Source organism: Peromyscus californicus, unplaced genomic scaffold (genome assembly GCF_007827085.1).
Source record: "Peromyscus californicus insignis strain IS unplaced genomic scaffold, ASM782708v3 Scaffold_12__1_contigs__length_115047231, whole genome shotgun sequence".
Lineage (NCBI taxonomy): Eukaryota > Metazoa > Chordata > Mammalia > Rodentia > Cricetidae > Peromyscus > Peromyscus californicus.
This window is the reverse complement of record NW_026294413.1, coordinates 56,158,746-56,178,485: the sequence shown is the minus strand read 5'-3', so window position 1 is coordinate 56,178,485 and position 19,740 is coordinate 56,158,746.

The window sequence follows — 19,740 nt, the reverse complement described above, 5'->3', positions numbered from 1 at the left end:
CAAGCATCTGCAAAGTCAAGTTCACTTAAGTGGGTGGAAACAAAGCTCCAAAGGCAATAAAGCCCATTAATTTAAAATAATCACAAGTGTTGTTTGGCAGACACCGAATTGCCATTCCCAGCTCAAGCAGGAGGCTGAGGACTACCGCCCAGTTGCTTTGGAGTCTGGTATGTCTACACTTCTATGTGATGTGATGACTAAATTTTCCTATCACTTTCTCCTTTTAAAATGACTGGAAACTTAAATTCAGACAGCATGCCTGACAGCATTTAATGTCAACTTTATGAAATGCATAATTTATCTATTAAGCCTAACTCTGTTCTTTTAGCCATCTGTTGGGGTACGTCATTTTCATGACGTGAAATCAAAGTCTTCATTTATTTAAAAACTTGAGAAATAAACACCATGGCCGATGACTGTCTTTCAGTTATAAATTATCATTAGAAAATCCTATCGTATTTATGAGTGCTATGGATTTTCACACAAACACAAAGAAGACTGGGGGTCATAGCTGTCATAGTCACATAAGGACTCCTCATCCAGCTCACAGAGGAGCCCCAGCACGGGTTCTTTGTGCATCCACCTCCATCGGTGTGAACACGGTCCCAGCATCATGTGATCCCATGTGCTCCTTTCAATGCCCTGAATATTCTCAATAATATAATTATAATGACATCAGAATAAAACTGTAAAGGAAAAACTTCGTAACGAACATGTAGACCCTAATCTGGAGTTTGGGGGTCCCAGGAGATGGCTATATGTACTTTGAGGAGGGCTGGCATATGGCAAGGATCCTCTCCACCTCGGAAGCTCTCCTAGAACGCAAACCGGTGATGGGGCTCTGCAGGTGGCTTATTCGGTACAGCACTTGTCTCACAAGTGTGAGGGTCAGAGTTTCATTCTCAGAACTCGGATGCTTGTAATCCCAGCTATGCTGAGATGGGAGGGAGGTGGAGACGGGCAGATCCCTGGAACTTTGCTGGCTGGCTCCCCTCATCCATAAGGCAATGCTCGCGGATAATGAGAGACCCTGTGTCAAACCAAAGGGGAAAGGTGCCTGAGGAATGACACCCAAAGGAATGTGCACTGGTCCATATGCACACTGTATGTGTGTGTATCTACACACACACACACACACACACACACAGAGTAATGAAAATCAAAGACAGCAGAGTGAACTCTTCACAAGACTTGCTGGTCTATGTGTTCTGTACACCCCTCCTGCCCCTCATTCTCACGCCTTCCTCAATCCCTGGAAGCCCAGAACCCAGTCTTCACAAAATCTGCTCCTGGGAAAGAGCAGGGTCTTGGCCCTTCAAGTCGACAATGGGTTTGATCCACATTGCTCCTTCCAAGGGCAGTTTGCAGTATGGCCGGGCTCTGTGTTTGCAAGTGTTTCCTCTTCTTCCCTGTTTTCAATGCCTCGCACAGGTATTCCAGATATTAATAAATAAGGCCAGGGGGGAAATGTTTATGGGGAAAGAAAGAGAGGCTCAGGGGCACACCAGGGAGGTGGTGAGCCCTCGGGACATTTCAACCCCGAACATCTGGAGCCTGAGTCACATGAGTGATGACAGCGGGAGCCGCACAATTATAAACCGGGCAGATTTGAAAATTGATCCGGAATCAAACAACCGCGAATTTTCCTGGTCCCCTCTGGCAATCATCCTTTCAAACCATTCAGGGCTTTAAAATATGAAAATAATGGACCTCTGGCAAGCCCCCTCCTTGCCCTCTCCCTCCCCTTCCACAGCCCCCCCTCCCCTCTTCCTAGAATCCCTTCTGGTTGGCTATCTATATTCAAATTACACGCTCCAAGCTGCTCCCTCAAGAAGTTCAGGAAGAGTTTCCTCCACACAGTTGCCGCTGGCTGTAATTGCCTGCTGTATCTTTTGCTCGGTTTGGAATAAGTGTTGTTAGCTTTGCCACTTGGACTAACCCTCAGGAATGTGACCTGTCATTATAGAGACTTCTAAAAATATCGTCTTGCACCTCACAGTTTCCGACTTGGTTTCGTGTAATTCCTCTTCAATATGTTTTATCTGAACCTGATAACCTGCTCTGAAGGGAGTGGGGTGGGAGGCTCGCTGGCATCACCTTCTCATTTGTTGTGTTTGCCTCCTATGAGAATGCAGGTCCCTGGGTAGCTGAATAAAAATGAGAAGGAAGAAATAAAGGGATGGCTTATTGACACCCACATCTCCCTCTGGTCTCCTGTGATTGTAGCTGAGAATTTGTTTCTCTGTCTTTTTTTTTTTTTTCAACTAGGGCACATCTGGAAAGGCCACGGTTACTGAAAAATATCCAGCATGCAATACTGTGTTTATCTGCTTCGAGATACTATAACAGAATAACAGAGAGTGGGGAATGTGTGAACAGCGGAGGTTTCGATCTCAGTTCTAGAGACAGAGAAGTACGTGGACTGTGGGGCCCACATGTGGCAGCGCCGTCCTGCTGTGCCACCACATGTAGAAAACAGGAGACAGAAATGGGGGGGGGCATACTCACTCCTTTATGAGAAACCTTTCCCACCAGAAGTTTCCTTAATAATAGCATTGACCCATTCACGAAGGACAGTTTCTCATGACCTAATGACCTCTTAGAGGTCCCACTCTCCAGTAGTGCTGCACTGGGGACCAAGTGCTGTGGGGATGACTTACAGCCATAGCAGGCACCTACCTATCCAACGCCCCATAGGACCAGACACTACCCTGTCTGGTTAATACCGATGGTTTAGAAAAGCCTTTGGTGCCTTCCAGTGGGTGCACCAACCATGCCTCCCTGATTTGCACCAAGCTGAGGACGCAACCATGTCTCACAAAGGTCACCACCCAGCTTCTGAGATCTGCCTTGGAGCCCTGCCTTGAAGTTCTAGGCACTGACCTGGAGGCCTTGTGGCTACTGCCTTCTCATTCAGGGCCCTTCTAGAGAAACCAGCTCGTGATGGGGTGCTCACAGGGCAGACGGGTCCCAACGCTTTTCTCTTTTATGTTCAACCCTATAGACACGTCCTGAGTGTCTCAATATAGGCATGATCTGAATGGACTAGATGACAGAGGAAGAGGGAATGGAGAATTGTTGACTGATGGGCACAACTCCAGTCAAGGAAGATGGAAAGAATTCTGAAGATGGACAGTGGTACTGGCCATAAAGCAGGGCAAGATTTACTTAGTTATGCTAAGTGGTACACTTAAAAATGACTACAGTAGCAAACTTTACATTGTGTGCACTTCACCACAGGTTTTAAAATGTAAGCGCCCACAGTATGATGGGTAAGATGCTGTGTATGTCTTCCAGAAGTTTGATAGAGGGTGTAGATGAATGAGGGGCTGATTGCAATATGGTGTTGTAGTAACAGAGAATAAAGTAGATGGTCCTCATGTCCTGAGATTGGGAATTTAGCTCCAACAGCCAAATATCACAAGTCGGATTCACAGACTCCAGAGAGCCCGACAAGGAGATTTCAGCAGGTGACATCAGACACTACTCCATGCAACAACATGATTAGGTGACACTTCCCAAGAGATGTCAGACAGTTGGTCTGTGGTGCAGAGAGAGAGCACATTGCCAACTCTGCAGCATGCATGGGCTGGTGGGGAGAACCGTCTCTTCTCACAGGGCAAGGAGGGGTGCTGCTCTCTTGCAGGCTATGGAAATACCTTAAAGAGCACCAGGTGTGCTCACTGAGAAAGCTGGTGAGCAGGACAGACCCAGTCTCTGTCTTCCCAGTGGGTGCTTGCTGTTATCTGGTGAGTAAGGCAAGGCGGAAAGGAACCCTAGGGAGCTGTGACCAGGCCCCTGAAACTTAGGGTAGATGGTAATGGAGAGTGTTCTTTGCTTCTTGTCCTGAGAGTTTGTAGGTAGGAAGTCTTCTCTAGCTATCCGAACCATCAGAGCTTGAACGTAATGTGGTATCACGTGCCCAGGGGAAATGTGGAACAAATCTCTCCTTTTCCCAGTTCCCGGAGAGGCAGTGGTACATGTGTCTGCAAGGGAAGAGATACAATGCTATATCCAGCCTAGATGACTGACCATATGGAGGGATATGTGGGAGTCCCACTGGGAGATGTCTCATCTCCTTTGCACACCTTCCTATACCTTGTACAGAGGGCATAAGGCTTCCATCTGCCACCACCCTACTCAAGGCTGCTTAATCTAACCATTCTGCAAGCAGTTCTATGCTCTCTTAGTATCTCTCTGCTTTTCTTTGTCATGTGTACCAAACCTGGGTCACATCACTGTTAGAACTCTTTTCTACTCTCATTCAGCCAAAGCAGGTTTTCATGGTTATATTCTAGGGCACCTTGTGCATCCTCTTAAGCTCTGGGGTTGTATCACAGTTATCATAAAGCATAGCATGTAGGGGAAGGGTACAAGACACCTATTACAGCTCGGAGGAGCAGTGAATGCTTGTCTGGATGAAACCATTAAGGACTGTGGTCCTCACCATCATAGCGATGATGACAGTATCAACATTAATAGCTCATCTTTATTGAAAGCTTAAATCTGATGCTAAGTGTTCTTAACATAACATCTATTTCTGAGATCGGTTGGCTCAGCATCTGAGACTCCGATGCTGACTCTTTCCTCGTAACACTCACATATCTTCGTTTCCAGTTTAATGGTGACTATTTTTATTAACTTCTTTTTACTAATGGGGACATTTAGAGGCAGAGTGGCCGAATAACTTGGCAGAGGATTATCCACATAAACTGGGTAACTTTGTCCTTGAGCAAAAGGCATTGGCGTAATGGATGTTTAATCTCCGTTGTCACCTTAGCAGAATTTGGAATCACCTAGGAGACACACCTGTAAATGTGTCTCTGAGGACATTTCCAGAGAGGTTTAACCTAGCAGGGAGACCCACACTTGGTACAGGTGGCACCACCATGTAGGCTGGGGTCCCAGACTGAATAAAAAAGGGAAAGGAAGAGATCAGTTGCGCACCTGGCATGGAGATGCCAGGACTCCCAGCCGCAGGCTCCTGCCTCCATGAACTCGGCCGCACCTCCCCCACCATGATGCATCATACTCTCTTAAACCATGCACCGAAACGCATCTGTCTTTCCATAGGTATTCTTGTCAAGTATTGGGTGACAGCCACGAGTATTCAGTACTCACAGCATGCATGGTACTCGAGACTGAAAACAGGGAGCAATTTAGGACCAAATATTTAAATGCTACATCTAAATCCAGAATTAACAGCATTAGTTGAGGAAGGCATTTCTACTTACCTGCCCAACTAAATCTCTGACATTTTCTAGAAGATTCTCTGGGAAAGGAATCTGCTGCTCCAGTTTGAAATCCATAAACATCAGAATACACATGCAACATTAGGCATTCAGGAAGGCCAAGGTTTTAAGAGGCTGTACTCATAATACACATGTGATGCCAATTTGCTTTACAGGGTAACATTTAAAGAACTGGTAATGCCCAGTATGAGGCAGGAAGGCAACAAGTTGGAGGCCAGCCTGGGCAACTTATCCACATGCTGTCAAAAAGGGCTAGAGATGCCAGGCAGTGGTGGCACATGCCTTTAATCCCAGCACTTGGGAGGCAGAGCCAGGTGGATTTCTGTGAGTTCAAGGCCAGCCTGGTCTACAGAGTGAGATCCAGGACAGGCACCAAAACTACACAGAGAAACCCTGTCTTGAAAAACAAAACAAAACAAAAAAACGGGGGGGGGGGGTGCTGGAGACATGGTTCGTGGTAGACTACTTGCCCATTATACTCTAGTTCACACACTCAGTACTGAAACAAACAAACAAACATAAATGATAGGTATCAAAATGCTCTTATTTTCTCAGTGTGATCTGATGAGGGAAAACATTGATAGCAGGATTGGCAAATTTTAATTTAATCATTGTGTATTTTGTTCACTAGACTAACCAACAGGAGAAGGAGGCATTGTTATAATTAACTGGGTACAAGAAGTTTTAGAAAATGTTAAATGTTGACACTTAGGAAATTTTTCATAGCTCACATTGAGGTTAGTATGCCAATTAAATAATAGTGAGCTTCGGAGTACCTGATCTGCCTATTTTAGAGAAACCATGAGAATAATTGTACTAATAATTGAATAATCATGGAGTGGTTTCTATGATTGACATATATTCATATATATATATAAAATATGATATGATATGATATAATATAATATAATAAATATAATATAATATAATATATAGGTCTTAAATTGATCCAGTACTCAAAAGGAAAGCTGCAGGAGGTAGCTAGTCTGATTCTTCTCATTCCCATCTCACAAGTAGGATGACTGAGTGTGACAGCCAGCTTTCTGCCATCGTAACAAACACCTGGAACTCACCACATTCAAGGAGAAAAGGGTGACTTGGCTCGGAGGCTCAGTTCACTGCTGCTTGGCCTGGGGACCTGAGACAGAGCAGCATGTGAGGTGAGAGGCACAGAGGAGGAGGATGCTCACCTCATGGCAGCCAAGCATCAAAATGAAAGAAAGGGAAGGAGCTGGACTCTCTTCCCTTTGAGGGCATGCCCACATTGACTCAACTCCCTCTCCTTAGGGCCTCTCCTTAGGCCCCATATCCCAAAGACTCCATCAACCTTCTAATAGCATCATGACTATTCTGAAGAATATAGAAAATTCAAAATATAGCACCGAGTTTTCTAACCTGAGCTAAGCCAAGTAGGAGACAAGACTCCAATCCAGCAGGTTGGATCCTAAGCCCCAGTTCTGAATTACTTTTCCATAAAGTGCACACAGCAAGTGTGTGTGTGTGTGTGTGTGTGTGTGTGTGTGTGTGTGTGTGTGTGTGTGTATGACAAAATTTTCACATAGAACACCAAGAAAGCATGTCAACCATTAGTTTAACCCCTTTCTTGAATTGTACCTGAGGTGTTAAATTGTACCTCTTTGATCAAACATTGCCTCTCTGAAACTTGGCAGCCACTAAATAGAAGCACCTAAGGCTCTCCAAAAAGTTAAAATCACTGCACAAATGTTAGTATTACTAATTTTACTGGCTTGAAATACCATTCTTTCAAAATGGTCCCTGAATAGATGATATTGATACCCCCAATTCAGGGCTGAGTTTTGCTCGTCCAAATAACATTCGGCATGAAGTGCTGTTGGAACACCTTACGTAATTTCTCCTAACCCTTCCAAAACCCAAAATCTTATTCTAAGATGTCAGCCAGAAAGATGATATTAGAGAAAAAAAAAGGTTTTATAACTATTTTTACTAAAAACAATAACCCTATCAAATCACCTACCATTTGAGGGTGAAGTCACTTTCTCAAATTAAATACATCATTCAAGAACAAAGTCTCACAATGAGGGTATGCAGAGGAAAACATGAAGTCTCCCAAGAATGCTTTCCAGCAGGAGTCCCAACACGGTGCTTTATGCAAGAATCAAAATGGTACCCGGATGCAACTTCCACCAGAGAACTACAGTACCCATGCAACAGTGTTATTTCCCAACATTTTTCTCTTTGAAAAGTTCACAGTGCTTAGTACACTTATCTCGGACATTTCCCCCAAGTGGATCCATTTTATGTTAAAACTCTAGAGTGGTGCCACCCTTCTGTGCCAAATGGTTGGCAGAATGCTCTGCTCAGAGTCAGAGCTGTAAGCTGACCCGGTGAACTCTCACCCCACCCCCGTGCCCCAACATTTAATATCCTGAGCTACGGGACAACGAATGATGCTTGTGTTAGAAACCGCCAGGACAAAGGTCAGCTGGTGAGGAATGTCCCCAGGACCCTGCTCAAGCCAGCTCAGTGGGGCCGACGCAGAAGGGCGTGATGAGAACCAAGACTGAAGGCTGCAACTGTTGGAGCCCTGTTACCCGAGCCAATGTAAACACCGACCCACAAATACTTCCCCTTCCTCCTCCAGGATCCAAATGTCAATTGCTTCCAGCTTCAAAGTTCGGAATCTCCACCACACCTCCCTTTGATTCAAGCTTGCTTGGAAAGAGAACAACAGGCCCGACTCCATCTGTGCGGTAGAAGTCTGCTAGCTGAGTAATTAGAAGATGCAAGGCGTGCCCCAAACCTGGATCTCTAACTCACCCTAGAGAAAAAGCTGGCCATCTACCAAGCGACCACACAAACAATAGGTCAACCTCTCAAAAGGCCATCCTCTAGGTGGGTGGGACCCAAGACAAGCTTTCCTGGGACGGCTTAATGGGGTGCAAAGCATGCCACAGTGCTGAGCCTGATGGCCACTGGTATAAGGCCTCCACCTGGGAACTAGGGCTGAAGGGCAGAACAGGGTCTCAGTTTTTCCTTGGGCTTCTTCCCTATCGGCACATTCTTTTGGCTGACAACACTGGACCATATTTTACCACCCCTTTTTATTAGCAAACATATCCCAGCCCTTTAGTGTAAAAGCAGCTGACCTAATGATCCACTGCGATCAGTCTGCCAAGTGTTCCGGCCGCTCTAAGTGCTTTTTGGCATTGGTCTGAGTGCTCTGAACAAATATTTTTGGTCATCTATATTAGTCTGCGTCACGTGACTCTTCTTGGGAAGACGTAAAGAAACATCTACTGGTGCCAGATGAGGAAAGGATCCTATCCAGGTCCAGCTTAGAAGCCAGGGAGTTTACTGGGGTTGCATATAGAAGCATGGGTGACTCCTGGATAGCTCCATCACCAAAAAGTCTTCCTCCCAGTTTAGACGACTCCTCAACAGCTGTACCAGAGGAGTCCCAACCCCCGGCCACCTTATACCTTATATATACTTTAGCATCCCCACTACATACCCCACAAGACCTTGGGGAGCTGAGGCAGGATTATGTCCGGGGGCGGGGGGAGACTATGAAGGGGAAGAAAGGAGGGGGTTACTGGACCCTCAGGTGAGGGTCTAGAGATCTTCCCTTCTCATCCTCAATGAGGGAATGTTGACCGCCTCGGGACCATTTCTATAGACCTAGTCATCCTCGCCAGGTTCCGCTTATGTCATTGTCGTGACTGCGAGGTCCTTGGTAGGTCATTCTAGTTCATGATGTTTCATGATGACCAAGGTCCTCTTCTGTCCAGAGGAGGCAGCTCCAGGCTGTTTTCTGTTACTATAACAGTATACTCAAAGCAGGGTGATTTTCAAAGAAGAAGAGCTTAATTTTCAGTTTTGGAGGACAAATATCCAAAAAGCCTGGCACTTGCCTTGAGATAGACTCTCCTGGTTGTACTGTGTGATGGTGAGCGTCCTTATGGCAGAGTACATGAGAGAGGGAGATGTCACAGGATAAGACATGAAGTCAGGAGCAGTCAGGGTTCAGACTTGCTGGTTTAGAACTACCTCCCTGTGAGAACCAACCAGGGTCCCAGGAGAACTACATCCGTTTCTCCTGAGGACGGTGTCTCCTCCCGACCTAGGCAACTTCAACCAGGCCACACCTATTAAAGGTCTCCAACATTATTCTATTTATGTGTATGAATATTTTATCTGCATGAATGTCTGTACGCCACAATTTTACAGTGCCTGGGGAGGCCGGAAAAAAGGTATCAGGTCCCTTGGGACAGGAGTTACAGATAAGTGTGAGTTGCCATGAGGGTGCTGGGGATGGAGGTCGGAGAGCACCCGGTGCGCTAACCACTGGGCGATTTTGTCTTTTATGAACTTTTTTTTGGTTTTTCGAGACAGAATTTCTCTGTGTTGCTTTGCGCCTTTCCTGGAACTCGCTTTGGAGACCAGGCTGGCCTCGAACTCACAGAGATCCGCCTGCCTCTGCTTCCCGAGTGCTGGGATTAAAGGCGTGCGCCACCACCGCCCGGCTTTATGAACTTTTAAGAGTTGTAACAACACTTACTTGCCCTTGATTGCCTAAGATACCCTTCTCCAATCCTGCTCCAGCAACCACGACTCCAGCTCTACAAGCTAAAGGACAGCCACAATGACTTTGTAGGTGCACTCTAGCTAAGTCTGAACATCTCCCTCCACTGCTTTTTGTAGTGTGGCGCTTGTTGTTTTGTGCTGGTGGGGGAGGGGAACACGGGGGCAGAATCCTTTAAATACCAAGTTGGGCAACCCTAGCCTCATTCCGGTGGCACTGTCCACCTCCCCATACGCCCAGCCCACCCTGTCTCCAAGCCTGCCTTACTTTGCCTCGCTCTGATTCCGGCCTCATTTCCATAACGGGATTTTTTGTTGTTTTCCCCTCTCCCAGGCCATATTTTCGTGATACATAATTTCCCTCGGGTTCATAGGTTGGAATCTGACCTCTGTTTTCACAGGGCTCTGTTCCTGGCAAGGAAGAGAGGGTTTCTTTTCTTTCTTTCTTTTTTTTTTTTTTTTTTTTTTTTTTTTTTTTTGTGAGAGCAACTTGGGACTCATCGGCACCATACTGATCCTTCCAGGCACCGGTGCTGATCCACACACTGGGCACCTCACCATTTCCTTCCTTTTCACGAGTGGAAAGTGCTCGGTCACAGCCTCCGGACGATTCATCAGCTAATGAGAAGTGTCTGGAGAGGAGAGAACGGGGCCCTTAGGGTCTGAGGGGCCTGGGTTCCAAGTCTGTTTTAATCACAATCTTGCTGAGTGTCAGGGGGAAAAGCGGGGCAGCCTCAGTGTCCTCATCTGTGAAGCGGGAAGACAGGACCGCCAGGAGCTGCTGTGAGAAAGCAGGGGGATGTTTAAGACACAAACCAGCTTACTGTTCTTGTCACCGTTTCCGTCACACATGCTTGTCTGTGTGTGGGTCCTCACTCAGGCCCCAAACCTTTTCAGACTTGCTCCCGATTCGGCGCCTGGTTTAACTCTCTCTGTTCAGGCCTCAGTTTACCATTTCTGTCTCCCCAAGAATCCGTCTGCACCTGCCCCTCACCACAGGACATCAAACTCCCCTTTTTGTATGTCTAGAGTGGTCTAGATGTTTCCACATTTTATCCCCATTTCTTTACCTTTTACTTGTCCTGCCCTGGGATGTCCTATCCCAGGGGCTCTTCCTGGTTCCTTAGGCTTTTCTGTATAGTGATGGTTCCTCAGACTTTCCTCTTTTTTCATGACCTTGACAGCATTGAAGGCACTGGTTCAAGTAGTCTATAAACCATTCTTTAGTTTACATTATGTCTGATGCATTTATCGAGCTGAAGTTACGGATGTGGAGAAGGTTCTCATCTCACCTCCTCCAGGGTAGGGCTGTCAGTCTGACTTGTCTGTGTTGAAGCTGACTGTGGTCATCTGTCCAGGGCAGCTTTCCCAGCTTGCTCTGCTGTAGTGGTAAAGTCGCCATGTCCAGCTCACGGTTAGGGAACCAGGAGTTAAGCCCCTAGAATAGAATGCTTATGCAGAAAGGAGAGCTGGAAAACGTCTACAGGGGACAATTTTCTTCTGTTGATTAATTTATATAGTTTTGGGCTATGGAGTATTTACCTTACATTTTAGGTTTGTAATTTAAACTTCGTGGTTGATTTTGTTGCTCAAATTGCTCCAGTTTTAGACTCAGAAAACTTCTTCAGTTTGGTTCTTGTGTTTCTTAGTATGAAATCAGTTGTGTTTATATATGCGAGTGGTGCGCGCGTTTGTGTGTGTGTGTGTGTGTGTGTGTGTGTGTGTGTGTGCGTGTGTGTGTGTGTGTGTCTCCAGGCATATCTCGTACATCCCTGCCTAAACCCTAAAACCAGTCATTTCTCCTCAGAGCTCCAACTCCTTGTATTAGATGAAGTATTAAAAATACTACAGGCCAGTGTGCTCACTGCCTCTGGGGTATCTCTTAGCATCCACTAACCCAGAGACATACACTTATCGCTACACAGTTCTCGGTGTATTCTTTTGTATTTAAAGGTTTTTTAATTATGTGTAGAGGTGTGTGTCTGCATGTAGGTATGTATGTGCACATGAACACAGGTGCTCGCCACTGAGGCTGGAGGAGATGTAACTCCAGGCAGCCATGGACGAGCTGACATGGGTGCTGGGACTTGGGTGCAGTGGAGGAGCAGCATGTAGACAAGCCAATAAAGATAATCAATTTGATGGAATGTTCTTTTTGTGCACTGTGAGGATGTCACTCTGATTTAATAGAAAGCTGAATGGTCAGTAGCTAGGCAGGATTTTCAGGCACAGAGGACACTGGGACAGGGAAGGGAGGAGATGCCAGGGATTCAGAGAAAGCAGCATGGGCTGATTGAAAGATATGGGTTGATTTCAGTTATAAGCATGAGTTAGAAACAAGCCTAGGCTATTAGCCAAGCTTTCATCATTGATAATAAGTTCCCATGTCATTTTTTGTGAGCTAGTGGCTCAAAGAAAAATCCATCTACAAATTAAGATTTGGCAAGAATATTGGGTAAAAGAGAAACATAAAATTCATGACAGATGAGATAAAGACACATGAAAATGTTGCTTACGAATGGTTGTGCCATAGAAATGAGAGGGATCGAGGCAAATCAGGGCAGTAAACAAATACATCTGCCCATTAGGAGGCAATAGTCTATGACTGGGATTGTGGTGAGCATATGCCAATAGGAAAAGAGGGGCTGGTGAGATGGCTCACTGGTTAAGAGTATATCGTGTAAGCCAGGTGATGGTGGTGCATGCCTTTAATCCCAGCACTCAGGAGGCAGAGGCAGGTAGATCTTTGTGAGTTTGAGGCCAGCCTGGTCTAAGAGCTAGGGACAGCCAAGACTACATGGGGAACCCTTGTCTCAAAAAACAAAAACAACAAAAAAGAGTATATAATGCCCTTGCAGAGAACCCAAGTTTAGTTCCAAGCACCCACATTGGGCTGTTCCTAATTCTTTGTACCTCCAGCTTCAGGGCATCAGATCTCCTCTTCTGGACCCTGCACACATGTGCAACATACATTCACATAGACTTATACATAAAACTAAAAAATAATTTTTTAAAATTAAATGAATAAAATACAATTGATAAAAGGAGTTCAGTTAATAACTTGAGTAGAAGCACACAATTATTTTTAAAATGATCATAATACAGAACTCTCCCAGAAGACATTTTTAAAGTATCAATAAAACTTAAAATTTATAGCTATGTGGTGGTGGTGGTGCACAGCTTTAATCCCAGCACTCAGGAGGCAGAGACAAGCAGATCTCTGAGTTCAAGGCCAGCTTGGTCTATAGAGTGGGTTCCAGGACAGCCAAAGCTATATAGTGAAAAATGCTAACAGAAGGAAAAGCAAAGCAAAACAGATTAAAAGTATGTTATAGAAACCCACATCTTAAATTGCAACATTTTAAAGTGTAAGGACCAAGAGTGGTATTTACAAAATGTTCCAGAGCTACAGGGAAGCTGGGAGTCAGTGAGGTGGCTCCCAGGGCAAAGGCCCCTGCTGGCAGTCAAGCCCGACAACCTGAGTGCAGTCCCAAGAACACATATGTTAAAGGAGAGAACCCACTCCTGTGAGCTGTCCTCTGACCTCCACACACGCTCTGAGACGCTGTGTTGCCTATGAAGAAACAAGAGCCAATTTGATATCAGATTTAAATCACAGCACCAAGGGCAGATGGTAATGGAGAAATATTTTCAAAATGTTGAAAGAAATTGTCTTGAAGCCTAGAATTTTTTATCAACAGCAACATCCTTTTATAGATAAGCATGGAATAAAGCTATTTCATGCACACACAGCCTTGCTGCAAATATCTCTTTGGAAACACTCCTGAGAAAGCATTCCAGCCAGGATCACAGTCAATTCAGCAGTGTTATGTAACGTAAATGAAGAACCATAGATGTATCCAATTATAAATACTACCTGAGATTAAAATTCTAGATTATATCAACAAAATAATGTAGCACGAATCTTAAAGAGTCTTATTAATAAAAACAAACCTGGAGCCCGGTACTGGGGTCAACGCTGGAAGATCAGAGAAGCAGAACAAGCCACAGCCACCTCACCTTGCCAATTCCTCAGCTGATCCTGTTTCCTAAAACTGGAAGCCTCTGAGTCCTCAGCCAGAATGAATCTCAGCTGAACTGCTGCTCAAAAGCCTAAAAGCTTAACCAGCTCTAGTTCCTGGTCCTCACACCTTACATACCTTTCTGTTTCCTGCCATCACTTCCTGGGATTAAAGGCTCTTGTTACCACGCCTAACTATTTCCAGGCTTTGAACGGATCTCTGCCTCTGGAATGCTAGGATTAAAGGCATGAGTGCCACCATTTTCTGGCCTCTGTATCTAGTGGCTGTTCTGTTCTCTGACCCCAGATAAGTTTATTAGGGTGCACAATATTTTGGGGAACACAATATCACCACAAAATAAGGAAGTGGGATAGGAAAGTGAAAAAAGACAAATAATTTTATGTATGCATTTGCCATGCACAGATTCTGATAAAGTTAGCTAATCAGAGTTACTATATACATTCAGATTGATAGGACTTATACCAAGAATTAAGAGTGATGTAATATTAACAATCTATTTGTGTTGTTTACTATATTAAAGATAGATGTAGAGATAAACTCATTAAGTTAAATAAAAATACTCAGTTATGGTTTTATAGCCTCCCAAAGAATTAGAAAGGTAATGTCTTTATCTTTATTTTTTAAGATTTATTTATTCTTATGTATATGAGTGTTTATCTGCATGTGTATATGTGCACCACTTGAATGCAGTACCTTCAGAGGCCAGAAGAGGGTCTTGGGTTCCCTTGGGACAGGAGTTATGGGTTGTTGGGAACCAAGCCAGGTCCTTGGCAAGAGCAACAAGTGCTCTTAAGTACTGAGCCATCTCCCCAACTCCCTTAAACATCTTTATCTCTATAAAATCCTAAAACAAACATTACATGAATGTTCTGCTGTAATTTTTGGAATTTTATGAACATATCTCTTTTAAGACAGAGTAAAGTATGCACTTTCTCCATTATTACTGCTTGAAACAGCATCTACTACAAAATGTTGACAATTAGAAAGGAAAATAAATCAAAATGATCACTACTTATTGGCCATCTCTATTGAAAAACAGACAGGAGCTGTTAGAATAGGCATGAGACCCTAATCAGACTCCTTCAGTACCAAGTCAATAGCACCAATTGAAAATAAATTAGAGCTGGGTGTGGTGGTACATACCTTTAATCCTAGCACTTAGGAAGCAGAAGCAGACAGATCTCTGTGAGTTCAAGGCCAGCTTGGTCTTAATTTATGTGGTGAGTTCCAGGACAGCCAGGTCCATGTAAAGATACACTACCAATAAAAAAGAAAGAAAGAAAGAAAGAAAGAAAGAAAGAAAGAAAGAAAGAAAGAAAGAAAGAAAGAAAGAAGGAAAGAAAGAAAAAGAAGAAAATAAATTAGAAAACTAGGTATCATTCTCAATAAATTTGGTAAAGTATCTAGTAGAACTCTGATAACCCAGGAAATAAAAGCAAGAATTGATAATGAGACTACATACAGTTTAAAAGCTTCTGCATAACAAAGTAAACAGTCAACAGTGAAGTGGCAACCTACAGAATGGGAGAAAATCTTGGATATATTCATATAATAGAAAATTGATATCTAAAATATATGAAGAACCCAAAAAGTTAATCCCAAACTATATATATATATATATATGTATGTATGTATGTATAGATGGATGGATGGATGGATGGATGGATGGATGGATGGATAGATAGATAGATAGATAGATAGATAGATAGATAGATAGATAGAACCTGGTATGGGCTTTGGAAACCTCAAAGCTCCCTTCTAGTGACACACCTCCTCCAACAAGGTCACACCTCCTAATCCTTCTCAAACAGTTCTATTCCCTGGTAATTAAGCATTGAAATATATGAGCCAATGGGGGATATTCTTATTCAAACCACTATAGTGGATAAGATGGTAAATTATTCTAGCCACTATGGAAATCAGTATGGAAGGGCCTTACAGAACTAAATACAGACCTAACATATGATCAAGTGGCACCTTCCTGGGCATATACTTGAAGGAAATGGTTTTTCATACAGTTGAGAACCCTGCATGCACATGCTTATTGTGGTGCTATCCACAATAGCTAAGAGAGAGAATCAGCTTAGAGACCTAGTAACAAATAAATGGGTAAAGAAATGTGAGATATAAATATAATGGAGTAGTTTGGGGCCATAATGAAGAATGGAATCATGTTGTTTGTAGGACAGTGAGTGCAACTGGAAGTCATCGTGTTAAGTAAACTAAGCTAGACACATTTTATCCCATGTATAGAAACTTGAGATGATGACTTAAATGTAGAGGAGAAACTAGCAGGAAAGGCACAAGGGGACAAGGATGTGGGAAAGGAGAGGAGAACTAGGAGAAGACATTAGGGAAGGGAGGATTTGAGCAACACATGATAGATGCATGTGTGGAAATGCAGCAGAGAAATTTGTTAATGTGTACAGGAAATATGAGTCAATAATCTAATGAAAATGCAAGCATATGACTATCAATACTACAAGAGAAAATAATACAAATTGCCAAGTAGTGAGAGAAGAAACATAAATGGCTTGTAAAATAAGAAAACCTTTAGCAACAAGCTTTCAAGTAACTCTAAGTTAAACAGTCATGAAGTTTATTTCACCTGTTAAACTGGAAAAGGGGTTATGGGGAAGCCAAGCCCAACCTTGTAATCTCAGCACTCTGGAGGCTGAAGAAAGAGGATGACCGCGTCTCAAAATCAGTGTCAGCTAAGTGATAAGTTCCAGGACATCCTGGGCTACATCAAAGACCCTGCTCCAAAGTAACAACAACAAAAAGATAGGGATAAATTGAATGTTTCAGATGATGATGGTGGAATTATGAATTGTTTAAAAACAAAACAATGATCTAGCAAAATAAAAGCCCTTCTGTGAAGTCTTGGCAATGTCTCAAGGAAACCCATAAGACTATGGTATTCTAGGTTGCAGAAATTCCATAACAAGAATTTAATCCAACATCATGAGACAGAAGCTACAGCTCTAGGCACAGGGATACTGCTTACAGAGTTCTGAATAATTATGGAATGTTTGAAGTAAGCCAGCAGCCAACCACCAGCCATTGACGACATGGCTTGTGGAAATGACGGAGAGTATAACAGTCACTTCTTTTTGTACTTTCTCATGCCAAGTTGAGGAAAGAGGGTTTACTTCAGCTCAAGTGTGAGGGTACAGTCCACTATGGCAGGAAAGGCAGCAGGCGCATGAGATGGATGGTCACAGTGCGACCACAGTCAGGAAGCAGAGAGGTAAACAGTCAACTGGTGCATAGCTTGCTTTCACCTTTTCTTATTCAACCTGGGCCCCCAACCCAAAGGATGGTTCTACCCATAATCAGGATGGGTCAACCTCCATTAAACCTCTTTAAGAGATACTCTCATATACATACCCAGAGGTGTGTCTCCTGGGTGATTCCAAATTGGTATTCAGGGTGAACCATCATACCAATGAAAGTTAAATTCTATTAAAAGTGCTTAAAACATAAAAATATTCTAAATCTCTTCAGAGAAAGAAAGCACATTAGAAGATTCTGTATTACTAAATTGCAAAAAAAACCTCTGAAAGAATATCTGCCAAAACATTAAAATAGTTCTATTACAGAACAGATCTTAAAAATGATTTTCATTTCGACTTCATACTTTCCATCACGTTGCAAATTTGTTACATGAATATATACTTGTTTTATGATAAAAATATGTAATATGTTAATTTTATAAATTATATTGGAGAAATGGAAATATAAATTTATTGTCTCCTTCCTCCAATATATTCATATTTAAATATATTCAAGAAAAATGTAGCATGAGGAAGCATTAATAATTTATATATAGTGAGCCTGGTGAAGTATAAGGATTTCACTGGGCTGCTATTTCCATTCTTGTCTACTAATTGGCACAGGTGTTCTAGCTGGAACCAACAGCCCTGAACTCCAGCAATGGATCCAGTGGACCAAACTCTGAGAGTTGTTCAAGCAATCTGAGTTGCTCATCGCTATAATTATACTGGGAAGATGGTGCTGGGAACACTGGATTTCCATGTGTCAAGGACATAAATGCATACTTAATTCCGTCTGGCAAATTCAGTGTAGTTATCAAGAACTTACTGGAGGGGAGAGAAGGGGGGAGTCTGTAAAAACAACCAGAGAATCGTCATTCTCAAGTACTTCATCTACTCATTCCTTCCTCTCCAATTTTTTTTTAATGATTATTTATTAAGCATGTATAAGATGTCACATGATAGGCTAGTTACTTGGAGGGCGTGAAAACAATAAAACACAATCTCCATCTGATGAACCTTTTAAGTCTTGAACGTGATATATATATATATATATATATATATATATATATATATATATATATATGTATGTATGTATGTATTTGGCCCTCTGCCCTCCATACCCAAGAGTGTCCCCAAAAGCAGATTCAACCAATATAGAAGTTACTAAAAAAATTAAGAAATAGTTTTTCAAAGTAGGGGCTGGGGATGTATCTCAGTTGGCAGAGTGCTTGACTAGCATGCATAAAGTCCTGGGGTAATTCTTAATGCTGAGTAAATTGGGCCTGGTGGTACACACCTATAATCCTAGCACCTGGGAGGCAGAGGCAGGGGTATCAGAAATTCCAGGTCATCTTCAAGTACCTAGTGAGTCTGAGGCCAGTACAGGCTACATGAGATTATCTAAATATAAATGCATAGAGAATGTAGTATAACAACTATTTACATGGTATTAGATGGCATGAATAATCGAGAGGTGATACCACGTACACGGGAGCATAAAGGGGAGGCCATATGCAGATGTTAAAACACCATCTCATACGAGGGACTTGAACACCTGTGGGTTTTAGTATCCATATGAAGACACCTGCGACCAGCCCCTGGGGACACAGGACAAGAGCTGTCAGGGACGAGCTGCACACAGGTAAGAAGGAATGCCGTGTGAGACCTGTGCATACAAACAGGACCGAACCTTCCTCGGGGCAGTGTCTCTGTGCGGGCCACCTGAAGAAAATCACCCTCATTTCAGATGCTGCCTTTCCTCATGCCACCATTTCCACTTGCTTCTTATTTCCCTGCCCTCTTTCTGAATTTCTCCATCAACGATCCCCATCTCTCTATCCGCTTAATCCATTTTGTCTGCAAATTGTTTAACATATGTCTTTAATATGAGGGAAAATTTTCCTTTAATAATACTTTAAAACATAGTTTACTACTTACAGAAAAAGTCATCGGCTATATATTCTGGGATTTATAAAGTCTAGAGGAGTAAAATATATAATGACATATCAAAACAGAGTATTGGCATATTTAATACATTTGACAACATCTATTTTAAGGCTACATCTTGCCACCCTTCACTGCTTTTCTATGTCTTTGAGTCGCACGCCCCAGCATATTGCCAGGCTCCATAATGTTTTGCTGTGGTTTGAACAGGTCTAAGAAAGCAGTAGTGAACAAAGGGAACGAGCAGGTAGGTATAAGTCGGGGAGACATTGACTTAAACGGGAGTAAAATTGTTTGGGGGCCAGGCTGTGGCATTGGGATTTGAATGTGCGGGACCCTGGGAGATGGAACTCTGACGGATGTGAGGCCTTCACTTCCTGGTCCCAGCCTCCCTCCTTACATTCTATTCTCTGTGGACTCCACTATGTTCTTCTCACTATAATGGACTGAATTATTTCAAACATGAGCCGCAGTCAATCCTTCCTCTGTTAAGTTGTCTCTGCAGGGCATTTGGTCCCAGAGGAGAGAAATAGATCAGAGGGAGGCTTTGCCATAACTCCTTATAGTGGTGCAGTCGAATTTTAAGGAAAGACAGACAAATGCGGAGGTCGTAAGATCAATGGTCAGGGCTGGAGCGATGGTTCAGTTGACAAATTCTCA